At 43.3% G+C, this 15,460-nt stretch overlaps 1 long non-coding RNA gene across 2 annotated transcripts; it reads left to right on the top strand.

Annotated features, from left to right (window-relative positions):
* The first annotated feature begins 3,210 nt into the window (after positions 1-3,210).
* Positions 3,211-10,562, top strand: LOC132403525 (uncharacterized). 2 transcript variants are annotated; one of them, XR_009515283.1, is made up of 3 exons: positions 3,275-3,439; positions 6,609-6,944; positions 10,272-10,562. It is a non-coding gene; the product is annotated as an uncharacterized LOC132403525 (long non-coding RNA). The 2 variants fall into 2 exon arrangements; XR_009515284.1 differs by lacking the exon at positions 10,272-10,562 and having other exon boundaries at positions 3,211-3,439; positions 6,609-6,728.
* Positions 10,563-15,460: the final 4,898 nt, after the last annotated feature.

Consider the following 15,460-nt stretch of genomic DNA (forward strand, 5'->3'; position numbering starts at 1 on the left):
CCTAAGAGGTATATAATAGAAAAACAATGAGATGTATTTATAATTAAATTAAATTAGTGTAAAAAGAGAGCAAAAAAGTAGTGAAATAGTGTACATGGATTCATTGTCCATTCAGATATCAGATGGCAGAGTGGAAGAAGCTGTTCCTGAAACATTGAGTCTGTGTTTTGAGACTCCTGTACCAGCTCCTTGATGGTAGTTATGAGAACATCCAATGTGATAAGGGTTCGTAACGAGAGATGCTGCTTTCTTGAAGCATCGCCTTTTGAAGATGTAAGTCCTAGATAATGAATGTAGACAGGGTTTTTTTTAATTGTGGGAGAGTCTAGGATCAGAGGACATAGCTTCGGAATAGAAAAACATCCCTTTAGAAGAGGAGGAATTTCTTTAGCGGGAGGATGGTAAATCTGTGGAAACCATTGCCACAGATAGTTGTGGAAGCCAGGTCATTTGGGTAAATTTTAAATAGTTGTTGATAGGTTTTTGTTTTTTAAGGGGAGGAGAGAGGAAAATGGGATTGTGAGGGAAAATAAATCAGCAATGATGAAATGGTGGAACATATTTGATGGGCTAAATGGCCTAATTCTGCTCCTATGTCTTATGCCTCATGTCCTCACCACTGGAGATCCATAAATTTGGTTAGTGATCTGGTGATGGGGCACTGGGATCAGACCAGTTGCATTTGTTAAGAGTTTGATTAGAATGTCCAGCGCCCGATGTGTGACATCGGGAGGGAAGGAATGAATCTGCTCAAGACTGAGTTCTCTTCCTCATACTGGCGCAGGTAGCCACAGCGTTTGTGAGAAGCTGCCGCCACAGCTCTGAGGTGGGTTGTGCCATCTGCTGGTTAACGGTATAATTCCCCGTGCCACTCCTGCTGGCAGCAAGAAGCAACTAATCATTTCATGAACGGTTTGACAGATTCCAAAGCAGTGCTAATAATGAACATAAAAGCAATTGAGACCACTCAGTCCAATTGAGACTTCTGGAATCATGATGGATTGGACATAGTTCTCATAGTGCAGAAACAATCTATTAGGCCCAGGCTACTTTTGAAGAAGAAATGAGCAACATCTCTTTCCACAGGGCCGAGAGTTGATAACTTATACCGAGGATATCAATCTTAAGATCATTGCCATACGAAATGTAAAGAAGGCATTGAAAAGTATATTTTCATACAGGGTAGCTAGGACATACTAGAAGCAAAGGTTCAACCAGATTTTACGACTCAAGTGGACTGTCTTTCATTGATTCTGTTTTTGTTATTATTCTATAGATTTGTTGAGTGTGTCCATAAGAAAATGAATCTCAGGTTGGCATATGGTGACATATATGTACTTTGATAATGAAATCCACTTTGTCTTTGGGTTGAGTTGTTATATGATCTTGGCGATCCATCTGCGGACATTTCATTACCATATGAGGAGACATCATCAGCAAGCAGTTAATTGTGGTGTGTCCTCTGAATGCTTGGCCTTTATGTATTTATCAGTCAGATGATCGGTCATCACTATGGAAACTCGTTGTGACGTAGTGAGGAGACCTTGTCACTGGTTGCATGGAAAGGTCCACATGTTGTGCTCCAGAATACTGCCCACACTGACTCATAAATAGGATCTACATATTTGTTTACAGAATTGTTCATGGAAAACCATGCTTCTAGGAATCCCCTTGCATCATGGTTGCTTGTGTCATGACTTTCACTGAAGCCCAGTCAAAGTTGCACCTCTCTTGATCTCCATTAGTAGATTCAAGGAAGAGTTGGTCATGCCTATATTGACCACATTTGTCTTGTCCAACAGCTTGGTTTGTTGTTTGTGTCTGCAGAGTACCCTCCTCAATGTTGCTGTTGGCTTCTGCGCAAAAAAAAAAAAATTCTATGTTCTTGGAGCAGTCAGGCCATCATTACTTTGAACTTCAAATAGTTTTTAAGAACAGAATTGTGAAAGGCGCTGAAAAAGATCATGAAAATGTGACCTAAGTGAATGTCTTGGACAGTTGCCATCATTATAAGGGGCCAATAGCCTCCTCCAATATTGTAAAGTAAGAAGAGCAATGATAAATCAGCCAAGTGATTGCAGGCTGGAGTGCAAACAGAATAAATTCAGGACGGGCAACCGACGCAACATGATATTGGTAGATGGGGAAGGAGGTAATGGAGGAATGCCAAATAATGTATGTTTAGATTACTTTATTATACATTTTGTGTTTCGGAGCATCATTAGCAATGCAAGTGTCTAGTGCCCATCCCTGACTTCCCCTAAGAAGCTGGTGATGAGCCACTGCCGTCATTCTGGTGAAGGTACGCCCATGGTACTGTTGGGCAGGGAAGTCCAGGATTTAAAGCCAGTGGCCATGAAGTAATGGTTACAACTTTGCAGAGCCTGGATGTTGTGTAACTTGGAGGGAAGCCTGCAGATGGCCTGTTCCCCTTGTCCTTCTGGGCATTCAAGGCTGTGGATTGGGCATGTACTCAGAGATACCCAAGCCCTCACAGGGAGAACATCCTTACAGGCAGTGGCGGGAATTGAACCCTGGTCACTGGCACAGTAAAGTCTTGTGCTAGTCACTACACGACTGTAGGTGAAATAGCTCCTCATCTCAGTCTTAAGTATCCAGCCCTGTAAGTTACAGCCAAGGGAAACAATTGCCCCATTTCCAAACTGCCCATCTTTTCAGAATTTCATAAGATTTAATTAGAACCCTCTTGGTCCTCTAAATTCTGTTGAATACAAATGTTGTCAGCTTAATCTCTCCTCATAAGTATTCCTGCCATCCCAGGAACCTGTCTGGTGAACTTCTGTTGTATTTCCTTTATTGTAAGTATATTTTACGGTCGAAAGGCCTCCTGACCTTCTCAACCTCTGCAAGCAGCTGTCTATGAATATCAGCGAGGTAGATCAAACCATGAGCTTTGTCATGGAAACTCAGACTACAGGAATTTAAAGCATTTTACCTCAGGCAGTTGGAGATGCACTTTAGCACCTGAATTTTAAATACAGCCACTGTGCATGACATGCTTTTTATTAACATTATGAGAGATGGAGGAGATAGAGGGAGAGGAAATTGATATATAAATGCACAAGAACATTAAGATAGCCAAAACGACAGGGAACTGAGTACGTAGAAGGGCAGACAGGAGCGCGCACACAGTTAGATTATTGGGAATGGCCTGCCCAGTGAAGGACTAGATAAAGCAGTTAGGGAACTTGGCCATAACTACCTGGAAAGAGACTAAAGATTAAAGATTAGCTTTTTTTTGTCACATGTACTTTGAAACATCGAGTGAAATGCATTGTTTTGAGTCAATACCTGAAAGAGTCCAAAGATTGTGCTGTTTGGTAGCCCACAAGGGTTGCCTCACCTCTAGGACCAATGTAGCATGCCCATAGCTCACTAACCCTACATCTCTGGAACGTGGGAGAAAGCAAAGCACCAGGTGAGAACACTCGTATTTGCTGGACGAATATAGAAATTTCTTACAGATAGTGGCGGAAATTGAACTCCAATTTGTGATTGCCAGCAGAGTAAGGAGTTTGCACTAATCACTAGGCTACTGCACTGCCCATCTTTAACTGCCACTACAAGGAGAGCAGTAATGCTAGAGGTCAAAGTTCATAGTAGATTTTATTATCAAAGTATATATGTATATATATGTCATCATATTTAACCCTGAGATCCATTTTCTTGTGGGCATACTCAACAAATCTATAAAATGGTAACTTTGTCACATGGTGCGAGTAGAATCATCTACAGCTTAATGTGAAAAAGACTAAGGAGCTGGCGGTGGACCTGAGGAGGGCTAAGGCACCGGTGACCCCTGTTTCCATCCAAGGGGTCAGTGTGGATATGGTGGAGGATTACAAATAACTGGGGATACAAATTGACAATAAACTGGACTGGTCAAAGAACACTGAGGCTGTCTACAAGAAGGGTCAGAGCTGACTCTATTTCCTGAGGAGACTGAGGTCCTTTAACATCTGCCGGACGATGTTGAAGATGTTCTACGAGTCTGTGGTGGCCAGTGCTATCATGTTTGCTGTTGTGTGCTGGGGCAGCAGGCTGAGGGTATCAGACACCAACAGAATCAACAAACTCATTCGTAAGGCCAGTGATGTTGTGGGGGTGGAACTGGACTCTCTGACGGTGGTGTCTGAAAAGAGGATGCTGTCCAAGTTGCATGCCATCTTGGACAATGACTCCCATCCACTCCATAATGTACTGGTTAGGCACAGGAGTACATTCAGCCAGAGACTCATTCCACCGAGATGCAACACTGAGCGTCACGGGAAGTCATTCCTACCTGTGGCCATCAAACTTTACAACTCCTCCCTCGGAGTGTCAGACACCTTGAACCAATAGGCTGGTCCTGGACTTATTTCCACTTGGAATAATTTACTTATTATTATTTAATTATTTATGGTTTTATATTGCTATATTTCTACACTATTCTTGGTGCGGCTGTAATGAAAGCCAATTTCGCTCGGGGTCAATAAAGTACGTCTGTCTGTCTGTCATAGTCAAAGTCAATGAAGATGCTGGATGGATGGGTGGGATCCTCACTACACAGCACTCCTGATAAATGTCCCGATGGGTGGTTGGGAGACCTGTACGATTCTCTCAGCTGTTCTTACAGTCCTTTGTAGGGACTTATGGTCTGATGATTGAATGCTCCCATACCAGATGTGGATGTAACTTGTCAGGATGGTCTCAATGTTGCTCCTGTAAAATGCAGTTAAAATGATGGGGTGAGGAGCCTTGCTTGCCTCAGTCTTCATAGGAAGTGGAGGGGCCGCTGTGCCTTCTTGTTCAGTGAGGTGAAACTAAAGGACCAGGGAAGGTCATCTGTGATGTGAACTCCCAGGAACTTGGTGCACTTAACTCTCTCTACAGAGGAGAAATGTATTCACAGAGGGGGATGGTTCATCTGCACCTTCCTGAAGTCCACAATGGTTTCCTTTGTCTTCTCCACATTCCGGGTTAGACTGTTCTTCTTTCTTAGACTGGTGCACTTCCTCACTATACTTGTCATTGTCATTGTTATTGTCCTTGATAAGGCCAACCACTATTGTGTCATCCACGAGCTTGAGGACTTGCTTTGAGCTGGCTCCTGTGACACACTCGTGTGTCAGCAGCGTGAACAGCAGTAGGCTGAACACACAGCCTTGGGGACAGCCGGTGCTCAGCATACTGGGACGAGGGACATTGCTGCCCACACGGACTGACTGTGGCTTTACTGTTAAGAAGCCCAGTATCCAATTGCAGAGGGAGGTTTTGAAACCCAGTGAGGGCAGTTTCCCCACTAGTTACCAGGATATGATGTTGTTGAATGCCAAACTGAAGTCCATATTTTGTGGGTGGGACAGGACAGAGTGAAGGGCAGAGGCTATGGAATCATCAGTGGATCCATTAGTGTGATAAGCAAACAGGAAAGGGTCCAGTATAGACGGGACAAAGGTTTTAATGTCTCTCAAAGCATTTCATAATGGTTGATGTTACTGACATCAGACGATAGTCATTTAGGCAGTTACTGTCGCCTTCTTTGGCACTGGAATGATGGTTGCCCCTTGAAAACCGAAGGGACAATGGATTTTTCCAGAGAAGTGGTGGATATATCCGTCAGCACCTCTGTCAGCTGGGCTGCACAGTCTTTCAGAACCTGACCTGGTATATTATCATGCCCTGCAACATTGCGTGGGTTGACTATGGCCAGCGTCTTTCTCACCTCAACTTCAGCCAATCAGAGTGTCTGCTCCCCTGGGGGAGGGGTGCCTTCCTTGCCTGTACTTTGTTCTACACATCACACTGGACACAGAAAACATCCAGCCTCTCAGGGAGTGAAGCATCCTGGTCATTGACAAGCAGGGTAGACTTGTATGGGGTCAGTGTGGACATGGGGGAGGATTACAAATACCTGGGGATAAGAATTGACAATAAACTGGACTGGTCAAAGAACACTGAGGCTGTCTACAAGAAGGGTCAGAGCCGTCTCTATTTCCTGAGGAGATTGAGGTCCTTTAACATCTGCCAGACGATGCTGAGGATGTTCTACGAGTCTGTGGTGGCCAGTGCTATCATGTTTGCTGTTGTGTGCTGGGGCAGCAGGCTGTGGGTAGCAGACACCAACAGAATCAACAAACTCATTCATAAGGCCAGTGATGTTGTGGGAGTGAAACTGGACTCTCTGACGGTGGTGTCTGAAAAGAGGATGCTGTCCAAGCTAAGTTGCATGCCATCTTGGACAATGACTCCCATACACTCAATAATGTACTGGTTAGGCACAGGAGTACATTTAGAGGCCAAAGTGAGCATAGTTGGAGTCAGCCATAGACTCATTCCACCGAGATGCAACACTGAGCGTCATAGGAAGTCATTCCTACCTGTGGCCATCAAACTTTACAACTCCTCCCTCGGAGTGTCAGACACCCTGAGCCAATAGGCTGGTCCTGGACTTATTTCCACTTGGCATAACTTACTTATTATCATTTAATTATTTATGGTTTTATATTGCTATATTTCTTCACTACTCTTGGTTGGCGCGGCTGTAATGTAAGCCAATTTCCCTCGGGATCATTAAAGTATGTCTGTCTGTCTGTCTGTCATTACAGAATCAACGAAAGACCGCCCAACTTGGTTATTCAACTGAGTGCAAAAGACAACGAGCTGCGGAAATGCAAAAAGAAGAAACAATAATATAAATAAATAGGCAATAAATGTCGAGAACATGAGATGAAGAGTCCTTGAAAATGAGTTTACTGGTTTTGGGAACATTTCAATGGTGGGGCAAGTGAAGTTTGGTGGTATTAACCCCCTTGTTCAAGAGCCTTATGGTTGAGGGAGTAACTGATCCTGAACCTGGTGGTGTGAGTCCTGAGGCTCCTGTACCTTCTTGTTGATGGCAGAAGTGAGAAGACAGCATGACCTGGGTGGTTGAGATCCCTGAGGTTGGATGCTTCTTTTCTGTGATAGTGTTTTATGTAGATGTGCTCAATGGTTGGGAGGGCTTTACCTGTGATTGATTGGGCCGTATCCACTACTTTTGTAGAACTTTCCATTCAAGGGCCATTGAATAATGCTGACATTAACCGATGAAACCATAGACATGCACCTTCAGAATGCTGAGGTCTCAGCTTGTTACACATCGCCGAGACCTAAGCTGTTCACGATGATGTCTCTCGTCAAGCCGCTTTATGAAGCACACAATTCACCTTTGCTGTTATGACACATTTTGTCTCCAGCTCAGAGTACCTGAGGTGACACAATTCAGTCACAGCCTCCCCCAGTGGTTCAGGCACTGGAATGATGGCTGAGCTGATAGAGGTTTCAGCCTGAGGCAGTGGAGAACTTCCAAACTGCACTTGATGTCAGAAGCTATCAGGCAATCTGTGCACTCCTTCCCTTTTCCATAACCATGCTCTAAATATAAACATAAACTTCACTTTGCCGAAGTTACTCAGTGACATGCCGTGCTGTGCAAAAGTCTTAGACGCATAAATATGGCTAAGACTTTTGCGCAGTACCGTATCTTGGTTGAAATAGGTAGGTTGTTGGGAGAAAGCAATATGAGTACTTAGCTCATCAGTATTAAGTGTTATTCGGTAACTGAATATACAGTACTGTGCAGAAGTCATAGGCTCCCTAGCTATTTATATGTGCCTACGACTTTTGCACCATACTGTTGGTCACAAGCCCAAAGCCACCAAAGAAAAATAAGACCACGGGAATTATGGAAGGGAATATTTTAGGAAGCGTGTGTCTGTTCTGGCCACTTAAAAGGTTCATGGCTGCTTTGACTTTCCTGCTTGTTGTTCTTTTCTTCCAGCCACTGTCTCTGCCGTACAACAACCCCACCACCCCCTCCTCAACTCTCCAACTATGCTCACTTTGGCCTCTAAATAGTCTCAACAGGTCTCTGAGGATGAAAGATGAAATATCCCCCTATTTCCACCTTAGATGTTTGCCTCAATATGTCCCCACGTTCTAGGTGTCTCTGACAAGACAGATCCATCCAGTATCGCATCCCTGAGGATCTATCCTAGGCCCAACATATCAATGCAGTACCAAAGAAGGCCTGACTATGGCTACGTTTCATTAGGAGTTTGATGAGATTTGGTACGTCACCCAAGAAACTCTCAAATTTCTACAGATGTACTGTGGAGAGCGTTCTAACTGACATGGGGGGGGGGCAGGGATGCTACTGTAAAGAATTTAAATAAGCTACAGAGAGCTGTAAAACTCAGTCAACTCCCTCATGGGCATGAGTCTCTGTAGTATCATGGACATCTTCAAGAAGCGATGCCTCAAAAAGGCAGCGTCCAACATTAATGACCCCCATCTCCCAAGTCATGCTCTGTTCTCATCAGGATGGAGGTACAGGAGCCTGAAGGCACACACTCAATGATTCAGGAACAGCTTCTTCCGCTCTGTCAGCAGATTTCTGAATGGACATTGAATCCATGAACACTACCTCACTACTTTTTTAAAATTTTGGTTTTGCACTACTTATTTAATTTAACTGTTTTATATATATACATACTGTAATTAACAGTTCTTTTCTCTATTACTAAGTATTGTAAAAACATAGAAACATATAAACCCTACAACACAACACAGCAACACAGGCCCTTTGGCCCATGCAGCTATGCTGTATTGCTATCACCACAAAGAAAGGCAAATTTCACGACATATGCCAGTGATATTAAACCTGACTCTGATTCCGATTTGGACTCTGATTCTACCTCATCGAGCTACCTTAAACTTTACACATATGAATGAATAGTTGGACACTTGATATCTTCTCCAAGTAGCTCCATAAGAAGCAGCATGTGTGGGTTGTTGGAGGGTGAATATTAAGACAATGAAAGTACTATAACTCCTGTAGATATTTTGCAAAATTACACTGGTTGTATACCAGTTTTGTGCAGTGCATGTTTTGAAGGATCGGAATTGGAATTGACTGTAGAGGTGCAAATTTCACTGAATGAAAATTAAAAGTTATGTTAGAAAGTCTAACCTTATATTTCTTTGTAGAAGACTAGAAGGGGGTTTTTGATTCAGGTGTTTAAATTAATTGAAGTGTAACCCCCTGGGTCGCCTCAGGCTCGCTCAGCTTGTTCTCGTCTAGGGGGAGCAGCCTTCGGCCCCGCCAAACTGGGTAATCAGCTGGTGTGGATGCTGTGTGATGTCCCCGCCTCGCCCAAAAACAGACAGTACACCATATGCGATTAAATGAGTACAATTTATAAAGGTTACTATAACTAAGTGATTAATAACGATACAGTATATATGAAAAAAAATAAAGAAAAGGCGCCAAATTTATCAAAGTCCAAACTACTTCGTGCACAACCATTGGAACTCAATTACTGAAGTCTTCTGGCCACCATTCGATCCCCTCCGAACTCCTCGACTCGCAGCTCAGGACCCTCCGAAGTGGTCAACCAAGCACATCTAGCTTCATCTCCTCTCCTCGGGGTACCTCCTGGCCTCAGACCCCCCGCTTGGGTTCCGTTCCTTGCCCAGTTTACAGCATCCTCTCTCTCTCACCCCCTCGCAGCGATCTGCCCAAAAGCCCGCCAACAATAGCTTACAGGCTCAGAAGAAAGAACAACATTAATCCCAATTGGTTTACAAAGGAATACAATTCTTGTTATCAGTAAATTTTAACCTAAACAAGCTTCCAGCACTCTCTCGCAACAAAGAAGCATTCCTACTTTTAACAAAACAAAGAAGCCATTTTGATTACATACACAGTAACAAAGAAAAAAGAAGAAACTCCCTTTACAGAAGGATATGTTAGGTTGACTGACAGGAATGTTTCATAACAGCAGAAGGAGAGACATTGAAGTGGATGAACAGTTCACTGACTTTTAATTAGAACTGTGCAGAATTAAAGGAAAAAGAAAACAAGTGTTTGGCCAATAGGACCGTTAACTAAAACTCTCAAACTGGCACTGGAGCCCAGAAACAGTAACTTAATACAAAAGAAATACTGCCTGCTTAGTGTCGATCTAGGCAGTAGTCATCTTTCCTGGGACAAGGGCAAAGGTAAATAGGTAGCACTGATGTTGCTATGCTCGTTGTCAAGATTTAACAAGACTGAAATGAGAGGAAGGGACTTCTATACAATCACAACGAGACACTAAATGGCTGGAGCATGCATACTCATGAGTGTGATTGCTGACCCCATTCTGCAGCCCAGCTGTGGGGGAACCCCGACTCTGCAGCAGAGTCTGTGCTTGAAATAAAGTCTAACATAATATAAATTATTTCAGGTGAGGCAACACTTCACTTGCAAAACCGTTGGGGTCGTCTATTGTACCCGGTGCTCCTGATGCGGCCTCCTCTACATTGGTCAGACCCGTCGTACATCGGGTGATTGCTTCGTTGAGCACCTGCACTGTATCTGCCACAAGCAGCACTTCCTGGTGACCAAACATTTTAATTCCCATTCCCATTCCTGTTCCATGACTGATGGTATGACTTTTGATTTCTCCTCCTGGGAAACAAATTCCCTCCCACTCTGACTTTTTACTTCTTCTCACCTGCCAATTACTTCCTCTTGGGTCCCCTCCTCCTTCCCTTTCTCCTATTATCCACCCTCCTCTCCCATCAGATTCTTTCTTGTCCAGCCCTTGACCTTTCACTCCCACCTGGCTTCACCTATCACCTTCCAGCCGGCCTCTTTCCCCTCCCCCCCACTTCTTATTCTGCAGTCTTCCCCCTTCATTGTCAGTCCTGAAGAACGGTATCGATCCAAAGCATCGACTGTTTACTCTTTTCCATAGATGCCGTCTGACCTGCTGAGATACTCCAGTGTTTTGTGTGTATTGCTTTAGATTTCCAGCACCTGCAGAATGGCTTGTGTTTGTAATTATAATCTAATATAATTTTGGCTATGTGCAATTCAACACTATTCACCTCAAACAGACTAATTTCTGCTCATGTACTAAATGTAAGGGTTCACCCAATATTCAATAGCATAATCTTCAGGTATAATCCATAAAGTGGGTCTTTGTTAATTCCTTGTCCTTGATTCTATACCCCTTTCCAAGGGATGAAAAGCAATTGCTGTTATAAAAGCTGCCTTTTCAGTTTACGTATAGGTCTTGCATTTATGAGTCTGGGAGTCAGATTGTGAAAAGCCAAACTGAAATTTAAAATGGCTGCATGAATGTCTCTTGTTGGAGCAGGGGTCAAATGCTGAACTATCAGCCAAGTGGCCATTGCTCTTGATTCAGGATCTAGGAGTGATCGGGGGGGGGGGGGGGGGACGACTTGATTTGGAGAGAGCAGCTCCTGCTGCTTGTCAAAACTTTCTGAGAGCCCCCAGGACTGCCTTCTGCTAATCTCTGCTTCCTACCCTGGTGGAACAGCAATCGGATGGACAGCATTGTTGTGTGAACAGTATTTCTCCACAGCCACAACATGCTTATAATTTAGCAAATAACAATGGTGCAACAGAAGTAGCCATTCAGACCTGCTCTCCCATTCGAGTTAGTCACGTTTGGCTTGTACTTTACCTCACCTTGACCACCTTGACCCTTTAGTTTTTGCCCACCATAAAATCTGCCAAACTCCATTTGAGTTGATTCAGGCTCCAAAGCTTGTTGGGGGAAGAATTAATTTCCTTAGAGTTCATTATGCAAAGCAACAGCTTACATCAGAAACATGAGAAATTCTTCAGACACAGGAAATCATAAGCAGCACACTGTTACGAACCCCGTAACTGGGTCACTTACCAGCAAAGATAGAGAGGTCCGTTGAAGTCTGATGGTACTATTTTTAACAGTATTTATTAGTAAAAATACACAAAAATAATATCAATACAAACATACAGATAATATACGTCGTCAATACTAAATCTAAGAGTGCGGGTATAATAATAATCAATAAGAAATAGCTCTATCGTTGTCTAGGGGATAATGTATTGTCCGATGGAAATATAAAAGTCACTCAGTTCATTCAGGCTGCAGCCTTTGGTTGGAGTCAAGAGAGATTTTTAGAAAACTTCCCAGCTTTCCTTTTTATGATTTCGACCCTTCGGAATTTTGTTGGTGTGGCCTCTTCTTTAGCTAAGCCGTTCTTCTGTGGTAAGCCCACTAATTCCCAGGCAAGGGAACAGGATGCACGCGGGCCCCACCGGCTGTCGCTATTAAACGCTGTCACGGGATTTCTAGCGTTTCTCCTGGTGCATCTAAAGGGGTTGTTCCCCAGACCCTCTTTTATCCTTACTCACGGGGTCTCAGATGTCAATCAGGTTGGGATGATGCAATCCCTCAACCAGCCCACTCTGGTCGTCCCCTGAGGGCTTCAATGAACAGTACAGTACTCAATACACAATTCCGTCTCCAAGAGACAATAGCCATTATCAGTGGTTCCTTCTTGCTGAGGCCTGTGTATTCTGGACGTCTCTCTCTCATTTCCTGGATCCCAGACCTGAATTAATAGCGATCTTGCGATTCTCAAAAAGGAGGGGGCTACTTTGTACCCTTCGGCCCCTCAGAGTTGGGGCACAAGCGTAACAACACACACACAAAATGCTAGAGGAACTCAGCAGGTGAGGCAACATCTATGGAAATAAATAGATAGCCAATGCTTTGGGCTGAGACCCTTCTTCAGGACCAAAGAGGAAGGGGGAAGATATCAGAAGATAAAGGTGGGGGGGGGTGTAGGAAGCTAGCTGGAAGGAGATAGATAAAATCAGATGGGTAGGAATGGTCAAGGGCTGAAGAAGAAAGAATGTGTTAGGAGAGGAAGGTGGACCATAGCAGAAAGGGAAGGATGGGGGGGGGGGGGGAAGTAATTGGTAGGTGAGGAGAGGTAATAGGTCAGAGTGGGAAATACCAGAGTGCGAAATAGAGGAAATGGGGGTTGGTAAAATTTGTTTACTGGAAGGAGAAATCGATATTCATGCCATCAGGTTGGAGGCTACCCTGATGGAATATGAGGTGTTGCTCCTCCACCCTGAGGGTGGCCCCATCTTGGCACAAGAGGAGGCCATGGATTGACACGCCAGAACTGAAATGGGAATTAAAATCCTTAGAATATAATTAGATGCTTCTGGTTGTGCATAAGCAGATATCAGTGAGGATGAACACTGTTTATCAACTTTAGGATTACTGATATACCAATGAGCATTGTTGTACAGATTATTGATGAATTCTGTCCATTGATTAACTGTGAGCAATTTTACTGCTGGGCTATTGATTATATGCAAACACTGGCCAATTGATTATATGCAAAAACTTGTACTGATTTGCAGATTAACTATACTAACTTGCTTATAGATAAATTGTGTTGTATTAATTGTAGCTAAATAGTGCTCTATTGATTTGTGCATTGTGAGATTGATTTTGAATGAACTTTGTGTGGGTTACAGGGTGAACATTGTTGTACTGATTCATGGATGAACACATTTGCAGAGTTTACTGATGAACTCTGGATGTGAAATATCTTGTATGAATGATAGTTTCAAATTCTATTATATTGAAACTAAATTAACTCTATTGAATTGATTATAGGTTGGTATTGTGTGCCTGCTGGGTTGATTATAAGTAAATATATTGCATTGGTTGTAAACAAGCACCGTTATATTTATTATAGATACAGAGTTTGAACTGGTTACAGATGAATTCTATTGCATTCCTCATTCATTATACACTGTGGTAATGAGCTGAGAGGAGTAGTACTTAGACTCGAGATCAACATTCGATAATGATCTATACAATTGGGTAAACTATTAACACTGCAGTTGTTTCCTTAAGGTCGTTATAGCCAGGGGTTGTTTCCATGTATTTAACATCTCAATAGTATTTGAGTAATCTTGTATATATATTGCTTGATTAAGCATTTTTGTTCATTTAAATATTAATTACAGGTTATGTATAAAATACGTGAATTGCGTACGTCATCAGGCTTCCACGTGATACGTGCACATTAAGCTAAAAAGTAAACTCGAATTTAGACCCACATTTCATACTCCATATCTTCATTTGAATTAGTTTAATTTTTTGAAGTTATGAAATGCAACAGTGGTAGTGGGGATAAGCTCCCACCACCTATTAAATGCTCACAAATAGCGTCTCAAATAGCGTCTGAACAACCAAGTCCAGTTCCTGCCCTTTACTTGTGGCTTAGCAACCAAGCCCAGCAGAACCGTCTCTTCTGAGAGGAGAAGGGGAAAAGGCGAGTTACTGGCACCTTAAAACTCGTCACTTCGGGCTCATGGGGCTTGTCAGCCCATGGTTGGCAGCTCATCTAGGAGAAGGAAAACTCTGATCTCAAACATCAGCTGCCTTGCAGCTATACCCATGCATGCGGAAGAATTCGGGAGTAGGCCCCAAGGGTAAAATCTGGAGCAGGAGTCCCTAAGGCAGTCCTACGTTGAGTTCAATGCGGACTGGCAACACTGCGGTGCTGCTGGTGCCATATTGGATTGGTTTCTGCAGTTCCTTGGGGTTCATCAGTTGTGTGGAGAAGGAGAGCTTGCTACATGGGCAGCAGCTTGCTCTCCTTAATGTACTGCCCTGGCTTGCGTATCTGGGCAGCTAGCATGCAACATCCATGGTCAACCCTGACTAATAGGGGCCTCAGGAAATACTGTATTTGCAGCATAAGAATTGACCATAATGACATTATAAATAAGAGTGCTGTATTAAAAACAGATGATCTTTCTTGCAAGGATTATCACCAAACTCTTTGGTGCCTTTACAACAGCAATCTTATGTTCTTTGGAAGTGCTGATTAGAGATCTATGATACTTCATTGGTTATTTTCCACTATTAGAGATAAACAACATTAACGTAGTTGTGGTTTAACTCCAGGGTGCTGGTTAAAGGTCATCTTGTTGCAGTAATGAAATACAGATAGTAATATTTTGTCCTCCAAGAGGATCACAAACTTGTCATTTTGGAGTCTTGCAGGCCTCATTGACCCAGGTAGCTATGTGGGCTGGAGTCAGGGCTTTATGCTTTGGCCCTTGGTAGGGTCACCCATGACAAACAGGTCAAAGGGTAGAGGCTAGACTAAGAGTGGCAAAATCACTAGGAGGGGTTTTGCTGCGTTTGGAAGCCATGATGCACTTTATGGTAATATTTTTGAAAGAAAATTAAACAGAGAGATAACGCTACTACACTCAAGAGACGCGCGATACACAAGATTGGTTACGTCCGCTACGTCACCTTCTCTGATCAGGACTACGGACGTATATGTGATCGGATGTTGTCTGAATGGACGTTAAGCGGCGCACACCTGTATTTTGAAATTGCTCTTCATTACTAAGTTTTCTTATGTAGCTTATCAGTGAGAACCCATGCACTTATAAGTGCACATTGTTGGATAGGCTGCAGTAATATATAGCCCACAAAAGGTTGTGGATACAGCCCAGTCCCTCACAGGAAAGCTCCCTCCACCATTAAGCATATCTATAAGAAGTGCTCCGCAAGAAAGCAGTATCTATCAT

This window comes from Hypanus sabinus, chromosome 13 (genome assembly GCF_030144855.1).
Source record: "Hypanus sabinus isolate sHypSab1 chromosome 13, sHypSab1.hap1, whole genome shotgun sequence".
Lineage (NCBI taxonomy): Eukaryota > Metazoa > Chordata > Chondrichthyes > Myliobatiformes > Dasyatidae > Hypanus > Hypanus sabinus.